The sequence below is a fragment of the Mus musculus genome, chromosome 5, assembly GCF_000001635.26.
Source record: "Mus musculus strain C57BL/6J chromosome 5, GRCm38.p6 C57BL/6J".
Taxonomy (NCBI): Eukaryota; Metazoa; Chordata; class Mammalia; order Rodentia; family Muridae; genus Mus; species Mus musculus.
This window is the reverse complement of record NC_000071.6, coordinates 63,634,488-63,648,938: the sequence shown is the minus strand read 5'-3', so window position 1 is coordinate 63,648,938 and position 14,451 is coordinate 63,634,488.

Genomic DNA, 14,451 nt, shown 5'->3' with positions numbered 1-14,451 from the left:
GAGGGGGATCAGACTGTGCATCCTGGGGCCAGGGTCTGAACATCTGCAGGATCCCAAGTGGCATGAGATGCAGAGAAGTCCAAATGTGTAATTGCCGTCACCCTCTGAAACCCTACAAACTCCAGGAGAGGAGATAAGAGTGATTTTATTGAATGGGGAAGTAGGAAGAAGGGAGTATTTGGAGCCTGCCTTGAAGCTGGACCTTCAGATTTCTCATTCTGAGGTTGGGTCAGGATCATATTTTAGAGAGCAAACACAGCCCATCCCACCCCACCCTCGAGACTGGGGAGAGGATGGGTGGGTACAAAGCTTAGTTGGTTGCTCGTATTTCTAATTACCAGTTCTTAGAAACTGAGGTAGTAGGATTTTTGCTAGTGCCAGGACAGGCCAGCCTGGACTATATACAGTGTGAGACCCTGTCTCAAACAAAATGATAGCTAGTCGCTTCATGGCATGTTTATCTTCTCACCTGAAGACTCCTATCCTGGGCATCTTCTGGCATCCCCATCGTCTGCACTTCCTCTGGGTCCTGAGGGTGGCAGTGAAGTCCTACATAGTGCTGTTTACAGTCTTAGAGCACCCCACACCCAACACTCATTCTGGGCTAACCTCTTTGGAAGAACTGGGTCTCTAGGTTTTTAAGGCTCCAACTACTCCTGAGAGTCTGAAGCAGACAGCACTTGTTACTGTGTGATGATTTCACAGAACCCATGAAGAATTCCTGTGGATAACCTAGCCAGCTAGTCAATTAATTCATTCTAGCGAATCAGCTTTTCAAAATCACTATTTCCAAGTAGGAAGGCAATCGGGAGCAGAATCCAGAGACTCTCGCCCTCCATGGCCCCTGGTTATGTACTGAAAATTCTGTAACAGGTAATGAATGCAGAGTGCTGGCCACTGCTCCAGCCTTTACGAAGATATAGTATCCATCCCAGGGAAAGGGTCAGGACTACATTATGCCTCACCTCCCAGCAGTTAAAACAATATGGATAAAATGTTTACAGAGTGTCACCTGCCTGAATCCTCCTCCCCTCTCTTATTTATATTTCTGTTTTTAGACTCAAGATTAGTGTTTGTTTCCTTCAGATCTTGCTCCAGTGTTGAATTTTCTTTGAATGACTTTGGGGTTTTTGGCAGCCTTTGTAACCTAATTAACTTCTAGACAGGCTGAAGTTTAGCATCTGCCTGTGTCACTGCCGACCAAGCCTGCAGAAGAGAGATTTGTCACTGTTCATAGCATAGTCACTGCACCACCACCTTTGCTGGAGGTAAAGCTAAGCATCTTTTGAGTAGTGGGGAGGCATCTGCTTAAAGATACAGAATTGCCTACATCACTCCCACCCAGCCTCCTCCCTTACACTCTCCTAATCTATCTCTTTTTAACAGTCTGAAAACAAAGATTGATTTCTCAGCATGCAGATAGCACAAAGGAGAGGCCACCCATAATGGTAAGATTTAAGTGTCAATTCCTATGGTTTTTCAGCTTGATGAATTAGATTATTGGTTGCTCATTAGATAGATAGAAAGTCCAGATTTTGGAGGCTACTTAATTTTTATCTTTGTTTCAAAATTTTCAGTATTTACTGAAGTTTTATTTACTAATTAATATGGGGTCCTTTGGGAGAACGACTAGAGCTTTTCATTGCCAAGCCACTTCTCCAGCCCTATTTGTTGTCCTTTCAGAAATACTGATAAAAAGAATTTTATTTTAAATGTTGTAAATACTTGCTTAGGTTGTAAATAGGTTGGAAATTAAAAGTGTACCATCTTCTTTGTCTATTATAAACAATGACAACAAAAAAGAAGTTTTATTGCATTTTTGCATATAGGAGAGCAAGGTTAGAAAAATTCCACCAGAAATTACTAATACAAGGTCATAAAGCTAATCTACAGTAGAGCCACGATCCAGGTATTAATGCTCCTGTCAAAGATTTTTTGCAACATAATAAATCCATGTCTGGTCTTGGTTGAGATTTTTTTTTTAACAACCAAGATTATGGCTGCTTCCAAGAAAGAGCACATAGGTCTATACTCCTTCCTCTGTTTTTTATGTTTCTATTTTTTTCATTACAATCCCATAGGGAAATCAATACCATTCCAGAAACAGGCAGGAGATTTTAAAGCACCTAGAAATGAGAAGAGAAAGGAGTCCTGGAACATGGGTCCAAGACCATGCTGCTAAAAACCATTCCCTTCTCTTGTCTCACCCACCCTAGCTAGCAGGCTAGAAGTCCTTATAAAATAGTGGTGCCAGCTCTTTCTAATACTGACCTGTGGGAAGGTGAAATCACTGATAGGCTCCTTCTATTCACTGGGCTGGAAAGAGTCATTTGCTTATAGATTCTATCCTTCTTGATAGAGAAGTTAATGACCTTGAAATAAATCGTAATTCCATTAAACCATTATCTTGTGATATTGCTATACTGAGCACTCCCTGTATGATACACACTGTTTTAAGCTTTAATTAGTATTTTACTTAATTATATTGCATTAAGGGTCTTGGTCTAGCAAGTCCTATCTCCAGTTTAGCATCCTGTCTTAGACACTATAGTCCCTGTATACCCTTTTAAAAATCATTACTTTTTATTTTAATACATTTAAAATTAAAATAGAATTACATTGCTTTCCTTCTCCCTGTCTTCCCTTCAGCTTCTTTCAAGTGCCCTGTCAACTTCTTCCATGCCCTCCCTCTCAAACTGATAGCCTCTTTCTCACTCTTGTTACATATAAATGTATGTTTAATTATACATAAATATTTAAATACATCGCACTAAGTTCATTTTTCTTTTTTTTAAAATTATTTATTTATTATTATATCTAAGTACACTGTAGCTGTCTTCAAACACACCAGAAGAGGGTGTCTGTCAGATCTCATTATGGATGGTTGTGAGTCATCATGTGGTTGCTGGGATTTGAACTCAGGACCTTCAGAAGAGCAGTCAGTGCTCTTAACCGCTGAGCCATCTCTCCAGCCCCCAAGTTCATTTTTCTTATCTTTGTGTATGTGGTTTCAGGGCTGACCACTTTGTATTGGCATCATCCCTGGGGTAGGCTCAGCAGACATTCCTTGTCTGTCATTGTTTGTATAGGTGGGACGCCAATGGACACAATGGAGTACTACTCAGCTATTAAAAAGAATGAATTTATGAAATTCCTAGCCAAATGGATGGACCTGGAGGGCATCATCCTGAGTGAGGTAACACATTCACAAAGGAACTCACACAATATGTACTCACTGATAAGTGGATATTAGCCCAAAACTTAGGATACCCAAGATATAAGATACAATTTGCTAAACACATGAAACTCAAGAAGAATGAAGACTGAAGTGTGGACACTATGCCCCTCCTTAGAAGTGGGAACAAAACACTCATGGAAGGAGTTACAGAGACAAAGTTTGGAGCTGAGACGAAAGGATGGACCATGTAGAGGCTGCCATATCCAGGGATCCACCCCATAATCAGCTTCCAAACGCTGACACCATTGCATACACTAGCAAGATTTTATCAAAAGGACCCAGATGTAGCTGTCTCTTGTGAGACTATGCTGGGGCCTAGCAAACACAGAAGTGGATGCTCACAGTCAGCTATTGGATGGATCACAGGGCTCCCAATGGAGGAGCTAGAGAAAGTACCCAAGGAGCTAAAGGGATCTGCAACCCTGTAGGTGGAACAACATTATGAACTAACCAGTACCCCGGAGCTCTTGACTCTAGCTGCATATGTTTCAAAAGATGGCCTAGTCGGCCATCACTGGAAAGAGAGGCCCATTGGACTTGCAAACTGTATATGCCCCAGTACAGGGAAATGCCAGGGCCAAAAAAAAAAAAAAAAAAAAATGGGAATGAGTGGGTAGGGAAGTGGGGGGGGGGGGGAGGGTATGGGGAACTTTTGGGATAGCATTGGAAATGTAATTGAGGAAAATATGTAATAAAAAAATAAATAAAAAAGAAATTTCCCACGTTTCATGCCCCTTTAGCACATCTATTGATGCTGCCATTGTTCTGATCTTGCTTAGGCAGCCATTTCTAGGAGAACTGTCTCCCAGGAGACTTTCTGGTATTTGGGCTCTAACAGTCTTTCCACTCCTCTTCCCTAATGTCCCAATGTTCCCTGAGCCATAAATGCAAGAGTTATGATAAAGATCTATTCACTGGGGCTGGGCTCCCCATAATCTCTTATCTCGGCATTGCATCTACTTGTAGAAATATGTTATGGTTTCCATTTGCTATAAAGATAAGCTTCTTTGATCAGGGGTGGTAGCTACACTTATCTTTGGGTATAAAGATATGATTTAGAATGTCCTTTGGAATTATGTAGTATTCTATTCTAAGATACATGACCTTGCTAGCCCTGGGAAGCCCAGTAGGTTTCTAGTACTAGGCAAGATTTCCCTCCTGTTGAGTGGACCAATTATACAGCTGTTATATACCATCAACATGTGAGGGCCACTTATGGTACATTTAGGGATAGATTGACATGCTGGACATTGTTGTAGTTACTAGATGTTGCAGCTGGGTAGGACTATTGATTGGCTCTCTCCATTGGCAGCTTTTGTAGTATGTTCTGATTCCAAGGAAGTTAGACTGCAGGTGGGGGCTGTGGGGGAGCTTTCAGGCTAGATCCATCCTAAATAGTACAAGTCCTGTGTTGTTAATGTGTGGAGTCTTCTGTAATATGGGCTTATCCTCAATCTCTGAGAATCAATAGAAGGCCACAGTAATAGTCTATATTTTGGGAGTTACTTGTACTACCCTGATGAAAGAAAGTTTTTTTTTTTTTTTTTTTTTTTTTTTTTTTTTTTTGCATGTGTATGTTACTTTTTTCCCCCCTCATGGATCTTCTTATAGGGAGTCCATAATATACAAACATATCTCACCCACTCCCATTGTTGTGATGATGACTGGGGGTTTCCATCCCATTTCAGGCTTTGTCATATGCACATTTCTTTCGAGTTTGTGGTAAGGACTACCATGGAAATTCCAGAGTCAGAGCTTACATGACTGGCTCTGACCCCAATGTGTGTGCCCACATGTACACTTGTATCTGTGTACATCAAATATCCTGACCGGAAAACTGGTTGGCTGTTCTGAGTTTGTGCTGTCAGTGGGTAGGGTAGTTTTAATGCCCACAGTGTGATGAAGAAAGCCAAACAAACCCATATTTCCAGTCCCTCTGAGGGAATCAAACCACTGGAGTCAGACACACACTGTTTGTGTTTCCCAAGCCTGAGGCAAGATCTTTGATACAATATTACATTCATGCTCTCAGTGGCTTTCTGATTCAGTGATAAATATTTGATTGTCTTTGCTAATGTGAAAAATGAATAATAAATGGTCACTCAAGCCAAGACTCTACTCCCAGAGTTCCAGCTCAGGATATGAGCGAGACCATCTGCTTACTTGTTTACAAAATGGAAAATTTCAGTAGATGTGAGAATTCATCAGCATAACAATTTGTCAACATGGATGGTTGATTCAGAGGTGTCTGCAGCTTGAGAGAAAATGCAGCAGCTGAGTTTTAAATAAAGTTACACCTTTCAGGAAGCGCTAGCTGATGTTTTCATGACTCAGAAATTCTAACTTTATACCCACCCCTTCCAAATCTGCTTAATGTATTTTTTTGATCAGTCTCGTTACAACCTCTAAACACATTGCAATGAGAGCACCTAGTACACCACCCAAAGTAGAAGAAAGTAAGTTTTGAGATAAAAATACATCCATTATTTCATATTTCTAAATTAAAAGTTTTATTTTTACTTTATAGCTGCTATGTTTTCTTCTCTATGACAATCTCAAATATGCACCTTAGAAACTTTATTTCATCATCTAATACCTATTTTGAGATCTTTCTTTCTTTATCTCTTTCTCTTTCTTTCTCTCTCTCTCTCTCTCTCTTTTTCTTTCTTTCTTTCTTTCTTTCTTTCTTTCTTTCTTTCTTTCTTTCTTTCTTTCTTTCTCTCTCTCTTTCCTTCCTTCCTCCCTTCTCTCTCTCTCTCTCTCTCTCTTTCTTTCTTTGAAGTACTTTTATACACGCCAATTCACTTATTTCTAACCCCATGAGGTAAGTTCTGCAGTAGCTATTTCACACCTCAAGTTCTGTATGGAAAGGCAGCTCAGGAAACATTAGCAGCATCACCAATTTGATAGGCAGATTTATGGACACAAGCCACACACATCAGTGTGAATGTATTACCTAGCCACCAACTGATACGATCAATTTGGCTGCGTTGATAAAACCATTTGTTGGCAATACGAAATTCATGTCCATGATTCTGAAAACTTAGCCACATGGAGTGTAAAGCACTCTCCTTAGGTGGCAGCGCTCACTAATAATCTATTTACACTACCCACTGCTTTTTATTTTATTTTATTTTATTTTTTAATGGATTAGAAGTCAGTTAAAGAAAGAGGTGTCAGATGATTAAATAAAAAGTTTCTAAGGATCCATATCCTTGGATCCTATTAAGAACTTGCTTTGGAAGGAGGGTGTTTTAGCTTTCCTTCAGTATGGCAAACACCTGAAGTGAATGGCAAAGTCTGGCTGAAAATTTGGAGGTTTCAGTCCACATGAGGGGCAGTAGAAGATGGTGGGATATGGGGAATATATAGCAGGGCAAAGCTGCTCACTTTATGACCTGATGTGAAAAAAAGAAGCAACTGAGCCCCTGCTAGGGCATCACCCCAATGAAATAGAACCTCCCCAGGCTCAATCTCTCTCTCTCTCTCTCTCCCCCTTCTCTCATTAATCATTCCATTTGTTTACATCTCAAATGATATTCCCCCTTCCTGGTTACTCCTCCACAACCCCCTTCTTCAGTCCGCACATCTGCCCTCTCCCCCTCACCTTTGCCTCTATGAGTGTGCTCCTCCACCCACCCACTCACTCCCACCCCTCTACTCTGGCATCCCCCTACACTGGGGCATCAAACCTCCACAGGACCAATTGATGTCAGACAAGGCCATCCTCGGCTAAATATGTATCTGGAGCCCTGGATCCTTTCCTGCACACTCCTTGGTAAGCTGTCTAGTCCCTGGGAACACTGGGTGGTCTGGTCAGCCAACATTGTTCTTCCTATGGGGTTGCAATCCTCCTCTACTCCTTCAGTTCTCCCACCAGCTCCCCTACCAGGATCCTACCAGGCTCCACCTCTTATGGTGTTTACCACATTGAAGAAAGTGGGGACCAAGCTTTTACCACATAGTTGTTTGTAAGACTCTTTAAACCAAGTGGAAGCAGTGAGTACAAGTGATTGAGCCAATAAGATCTGTCTAAGTGCAGATAACTAGTTCAAGGCAAGAATGCGGTTCAGATTAAACTCACCATTCCAGGAGATGTTATCTTCTCATTGTGCAATGTCAAGTCCACAAGAAAATGTATGAAACTCTTCCCTTTAAGTGGTTTCATACTGGCACAGCTCTCGTGTTTGAAATACGTTGCTCAGGTCACCTATGCATTTTCTTTTTTTTTTTCTCATATTTAAATGCTACACATTCAATGCAATCCCCATCAAAATTCCAACTCAATTCTTCAACGAATGAGAAAGAGCAATCTGCAAATTCATCTGGAATAACAAAAAACCTAGGATAGCAAAAACTCTTCTCAAGGATAAAAGAACCTCTGGTGGAATCAACATGCCTGACCTAAAGCTTTACTACAGAGCAATTGTGATAAAAACTGCATGGTACTGGTATAGTGACAGACAAGTAGACCAATGGAATAGAATTGAAGACCCAGAAATGAACCCACACACCTGCCACGGCACTCCAGTCCAGTCAGCCTGTCAGGCAGGGATGCCTAAAAGCTGCTCATGAGGCAAAAAGAGTTTCAAGGAAGCTCTCCTCCTGGAGTCTGGAGTTCTCTTAATTCTCCATTCCCGTGTTAGGCTAGTGGATGGATCCACGTGCTCTCTTTACCATAAGTGCCTTTTAAGATTGAATTCTGACATAGCTAAAGCCAGTGTTCCAACAGTCCTAGAACGTCCTTGAGCAAGACCATGGGCTTGGAATTCAGTTCTGCCCCTGGTATTACACTATCACTTTGAGTAAAAGTTAGGTCACTGCCCTTCACAGGAATCTACCATCACCAAGGAAGAAAAAAGTTTCTGACTGTAGGAGAAACCAGAATAGATACTTAGAACTATAACTGAGTTACACCCATATACAGGAATTTACAATGGTTTAGGAAGTAGATCGGGCTGTGGTTTTAGAGTATTACATTATTCATGAGATGGTTAGCTAGAACGGAACTCCCTAGTTAGAACCATGACTTGAGTGTGAAAGCCCTTGCCCTAGGAGTGAAAAGTTCTCACACCTGGCTTCTAAGACTACAGCTGACCTTAGATAGGGCTGACTCTGTCTCAGTTATTTTATTGCCTAGTTCCTGCCAGTCTTTGCGTTTTCATTTCTCTATTCAGTGTAAGAGTCATTAAACATCCAGTTACCTCGTTTGTACCTTGCGGGTATGTCACCCAACTTCTTTATTGTCGTCTGCATAAAAAGTCCGATGCTTGATTTGAAAAATACATTCAGATTGCATGCAACCTCTCCTGTGTGCATCTGTTTGTCACTCATCCTACGCTTTGTCCACCCTCGACTAGAGACCCGTTCCACGCAGACAAAGGGGCCCAGAGGGTGTGCTGCACACACCTACGGTCACTTGATCTTTGACAAGGGAGCTAAAACCATCCAGTGGAAGAAAGACAGCATTTTCAACAAATGGTGCTAGCAAAACTGGTTGTTATCATGTAGAAGAATGCAAATCGATCCATTCCTATCTCCTTGTACTAAGGTCAAATCTAAGTGGCTCAAGGAACTTCACATAAAACCAGAGACACTGAAACTTATAGAGGAGAAAGTGGGGAAAAGCCTTGAAGATATGGGCACAGGGGGAAAATTCCTGAATAGAACAGCAATGGCTTGTGCTGTAAGATCGAGAATTGACAAATGGGACCTCATGAAACTGCAAAGCTTCTGCAAGGGAAAAGACACGGTCAATAAGACAAAAAGACCACCAAAAGATTGGGAAAGGATCTTTACCTATCCTAAATCAGATAGGGGACTAATATCCAATATATATAAAGAACTCAAGAAGGTCCACTCCAGAAAATCAAATAACCCCATTAAAAATGGGGCTCAGAACTGAACAAAGAATTCTCACCTGAGGAATACCGAATGGCAGAGAATCACCTGAAAAAATGTTCAACATCCTTAATCATCAGGGAAATGCAAATCAAAACAACCCTGAGATTCCACCTCACACCAGTCAGAATGGCTAAGATCAAAAATTCAGGTGACAGCAGATGCTGGCGAGGATGTGGAGAAAGAGGAACACCCCTCCATTGTTGGTGGGATTGCAAGCTCGTACAACCACTCTGGAAATCAGCCTGGCGGTTCCTCAGAAAATTGGACATAGTACTACAGGAGGATCCAGCAATACCTCTCCTGGGCATATATCCAGAAGATATTCCAACCGGTAATAAGGACACATGCTCCACTATGTTCATAGCAGCCTTATTTATAATAGCCAGAAGCTGGAAAGAACCCAGATGCCCCTCAACAGAGGAATGGATACAGAAAATGTGGTACATTTACACAATGGAGTACTAGTCAGCTATTAAAAAGAATGAATTTATGAAATTCCTAGGCAAATGGATGGACCTGGAGGGCATCATCCTGAGTGAGGTAACCCAATCACAAAGGAACTCTCACAATATGTACTCACTGATAAGTGGATATTAGCCCAGAATCTTAGGATACCCAAGATATAAGATACAATTTGCTAAACACATAAAACTCAAGAAGAATGAAGACCAAAGTGTGGACACTGTGCCCCTTCTCAGAATTGGGAACAAAACACCCATGGAAGGAGTTACAGAGACAAAGTTTGGAGCTGTGTCGAAAGGATGGACCATCTAGAGACTGCCATATTCAGGGATCCACCCCATAATCAACTTCCAAACGATGACACCATTGCATACACTAGCAAGCGTTGGCTGAAAGGACCCTGATATAGCTGTCTCTAGCAAACACAGAAGTGGATGCTCACAGTCAGCTATTGGATGAATCACAGGGCTCCCAATGGAGGAGCTAGAGAAAGTACCCAAGGATCTAAAGAGATCTGCAACCCTGTAGGTGGAACAACATTATGAACTAACCAGTACCCCAGAGCTCTTAACTCTAGCTGCATATGTATCAAAAGATGGCCTAGTCGGCCATCACTGGAAAGAGAGGCCCATTGGACACACAAAGTTTATATGCCCCAGTACAGGGGAATGCCAGGGCCAAAAAAATGGGAATGGGTGGGTAGGGAAGTGGGGGGGAGGGTATGGGGGCCTTTTGGGATAGCATTGGAAATGTAATTGAGGAAAATACGTAATAAAAATATTAAAAATTAAAGAAACAAAAAATTGCTTGTGTGTATGTAGTTAGAATCCTGCTCACCTCAACTATGCATTGAAGTTACTTTTATGTACAAAATTACTGTGATGGGACAAGTATTTTTTTTGGCTGTTCACCAATATAGTCTGCTTTTTTCTCTTCCCTCATCTCCTCTGCCACAGCTTACTACACTATTGTTTCTCCAAAAGTGTAAAAGTCACAACACTTTTAAAGTATGGAACGAGCAGTTAATATAAGCAGCAGAATATGAATGAAGAGCAGGAACTCCAACTAGGTCTACTACTGGGCTGCCAGGATGTGAACAACTTGCTCCAATGTATGCTTCTGACTAGAAAGTTCGCCATGGTGGGCTGCCTCACTGTCGTCTACAGAGCCAGAGGCACAACTGTAGATTGAAACCTGTGTGAGCTGACCTGGACCATTTGCCTTTTTAACAAGGAGAATACGGGTGACCATCCTGCAAATCTCTTTTACAATAATTCTGTGCGTTCTATTTTCTGAAAAGAAACAAGAAGAAACTGGTTCATCATCTTCTTTTCCTCCCATATTTTTTATCATGCTTTATGTTTATTACTTAATAGCATTGACTTCTCAAAATAACAAGCCCATCATATGTTTTAGTCTAGATTAATGAATGAGTGGCACCTTTTGTGCCTGGGTCTGCTTTCATTAATGTAGATTGTCCTATGGTCTAAAGTTAGAAAGCCTAATGCAAGAATTAGTAGGACATTTACTCTTTGAAGAAGAGACTAGGCAGCCAGTTATCCTTACTTTGGAGTGTTAAGGAATATAATGAAATGATTCAAAATCGGGTTTTTTGCTTTTCAACTCTTGTCATTTGATAAATATAAGAAAAATCATTCTACTATCCCATGGAACAAACTAAAATTTAGACTTGTTTCTTTCTCCCCATATTAATACAATACAGCTTTTCATTATAAAATGTATATATTAAAAGAACTATTTCATTATGCTTTAATATAAAATATAATGTGCATATTGTTATTATATTATGTATGTATGTATGTATGTATGTATGTATGTGGGTATGTATGTATGTATGTATGTATGTATGTATGTATGTATTTGGAGGTTGTGTATGCAGGCCTGGTTGTGGGGCTGTGGGTATAGGGGGAAAGCGGGGAGAGAGAGAGAGTCCACGTCCGGCCAGGGTTCCTGTGCTTTGGCCCCGGGTGGACATCTGTCTGTGTGAAGCCACTGAACCCACACGGTGGGGGTGAACAAGGGGCAGACCCCAGAACCAGGGGCCCCGGGGCAACACTCTCAGCCCCAGAGATACAAGAAGAGGGCAGAGGGAGAGAGGTTCCCATGCAGGCAAGAGTCCTTAGTCTGTACTGTGGATGGAGCACAGGAGGGCCTTCTGACAGGAGATTAGGCACTGCTCATTAGGAGAAAGCCTATCCCATTGTCCAAGCACAGCGGGTCTTGATGAACAGAGACAGTCTATGGTTTTAGAGCTTTATTGTAGAAAGGCAGGGGGAAAGGGAAAAGGTAAAAGAGAGAGAGAGAGACTGGCCATGGCCAAGAGGAGAGAAGGGGGAAAAGGAGAGAGAGAAGAAAGGCTAGAGTAAGAGGGAGAGAGCAAGAGGGGGCCAAGCAGCCCCTCTTATAGTGGGCTGTGTTATCTTGCTGTTGCTAGATAACTGGGAGGAGTCTAGCCTGAAGGTCAGAAGCTTGGGACATAGTGTACTCAACTAAAAGCCATGCTTCTCCTGAGGGGTGCAGTAACTTCGACAGGAGCCAGGGGTCCAGGAGACATGAGGGAACACCTTCCATCCCATGTAGGTGGGAATTACAACCCCCCCTTGGGTTCTGCCGGGGTTCATGACATCAGTTTGACTGGAGACCATAGCCCATTGCCCCACATCTGGCATGCATGTGTAGAGAGCAGAAGGCAGCTTGCTAAATCAGATCCTTTCTTCCATTAAGTGGAACTCAAAGATTGAACTCTAGTTGTCAGCCTTGGGATCAAACATCTTCTCTTGCTGAGTCATCGTGCTAAACCATGTATAACATTATTAAAGACACTAAATATTGACCTGTTTCTGCATAAGCCAAAAATTTTAATTCATAGAACACTAAAACCAAAAAGGAGCTCAAGAATATATAAGACAAGTATATAAAATGGAATTGAGTGTTTAGAAAAGCTGGAGACAGGAACTGGGAATGTCCTCCAGAAAAGAGATAGTCTTATTTTTATATTTCTCACGACTGGATCTGTCCCAGTGTCTTGAAGAGCCATCTTTCTCTAGTCTCTGGTATTTAATACTCATGATGGAGTAGACACAGTCAACAGCTCAGGCCACAAGGAAAGACTGAGCAGCTCTAATACATGGTAAAGTAACTGAATAAATACACTTTATGAAAGTATTGCAGAGATGTTTGTATCCTCCCAAACTCCTGGGAAGTTCCTTCACAGGAGCACAAACACTTAAGTCAAATTTACAATAGCCTTCTTTTTTCTTTTTAGGAGGCAGTACAAAATTATCTAATTGCCTCCCTTTTATGTAAACACACTTGCCGTGAACTTCCTATCACTAAGAACATCATAAGGTTTGTTCCTTTGAGCTGGCTGTGCCTTAGGAATATTCCTTTACATCTTTCATTATCACACCTATCATGATTTGAATCCCAAATCCCTCAATATGCTTGTGTTTTGAATGCACGACTCCAAGTTTGTGCTCAAGTTTTGAAGTCTACTTAATGTTCATGCTTAATGGGTATTATTTTGATGTCCACAAAAATCTTTAAAAAAAAGGCGAATTAAATTATTTTTGCATTCTAAGTTAGAACAATGAACCTCTATGTCTTCCAGACTCAGGTGGTAGGAAAAACTCACCTCCTCTGTGTGTGAGCACACAATTCAGACAACCTGGCCTTTTCTGGTTGACAACTGATTTGAAAAACTGATTAAAAGTAGGTAAAAGGCTGTTATCATGAACTCTGCTGCTAGAAATAAGAAATGATTACTTACAGCAATGATTCAAGAAGTATTACAGCAGAGCTCCACACACAGATATACACATACACACAGAAAGACACTCATACACTCACGCAAACATAAACACACATACTCACACACATACACACACAGACACAGAGGCACAGACACACACACACATAGACACATACACATAGGCACATGCACACACATAGTCACATACATACACAGACACATACACATGGTCACCTACACGTACACATATAGACACAGACACACAAACATATATATTCACACAATACACACAGAGAGACACACAAGCACACACATATATACATCCAGACATGCACTCAAACACTCTCTCTCACACACACACATAGACACACACACACACACACACACACACACACACACACACACACACACACATTATTTCACTCAGTGATCTGGGACTGCTTATTCGAGAGAGCAGTGGTCGTAGGCTGTTGGTAGGAGATGAGGACACTGGTGTTTATTTTGTAGACCTTTTAGCCAAGATGGGAAATGGGTAAGCAGTAAATACTAAATAATTGAGAGCCGTTCAGAAATGGTGGGAGAAGCAAATTGAGTCTCCTGGAGTTATGGCAAAGAGGAAAAGATGGAAGAGTACTGGAGGCACTCTTAAAAAGGAAAGCAGGGAAGCACACTGTCCAAGATCAAAGTGGGGCTATGAAGAAGGCTCACAGCTTTGTGCTCAGCAGCTAGGAAATACTTCCTGGCTTGGAGCCCAGGCTTTGGAAGTCTTGGACACTGGAGTGTACGTATTTTTGAGATTCTAAATGTGAACAATGGAGGGGGCTGGGAACAGCAACAACAGTTTCTTCCAGGTTCTCTTACTTGCCTTTTCTTTTCTAGGTGCTTTCAAGACCCTCTTAATTGACCTCTCTCCAGTTCAACTCCCCAGTATGCCTTCTGCAAATGTTAGTTCCTAACTTTTATTTCCCATTTTTTAAAAAACCATTTACTGAGAAGAGATTCTTTTCTCTTACAATCTATCCTGATTATTTTTCCCCTCCCTCTACTCCTCTCAGTTTCTCCTAACCTCCTCTCC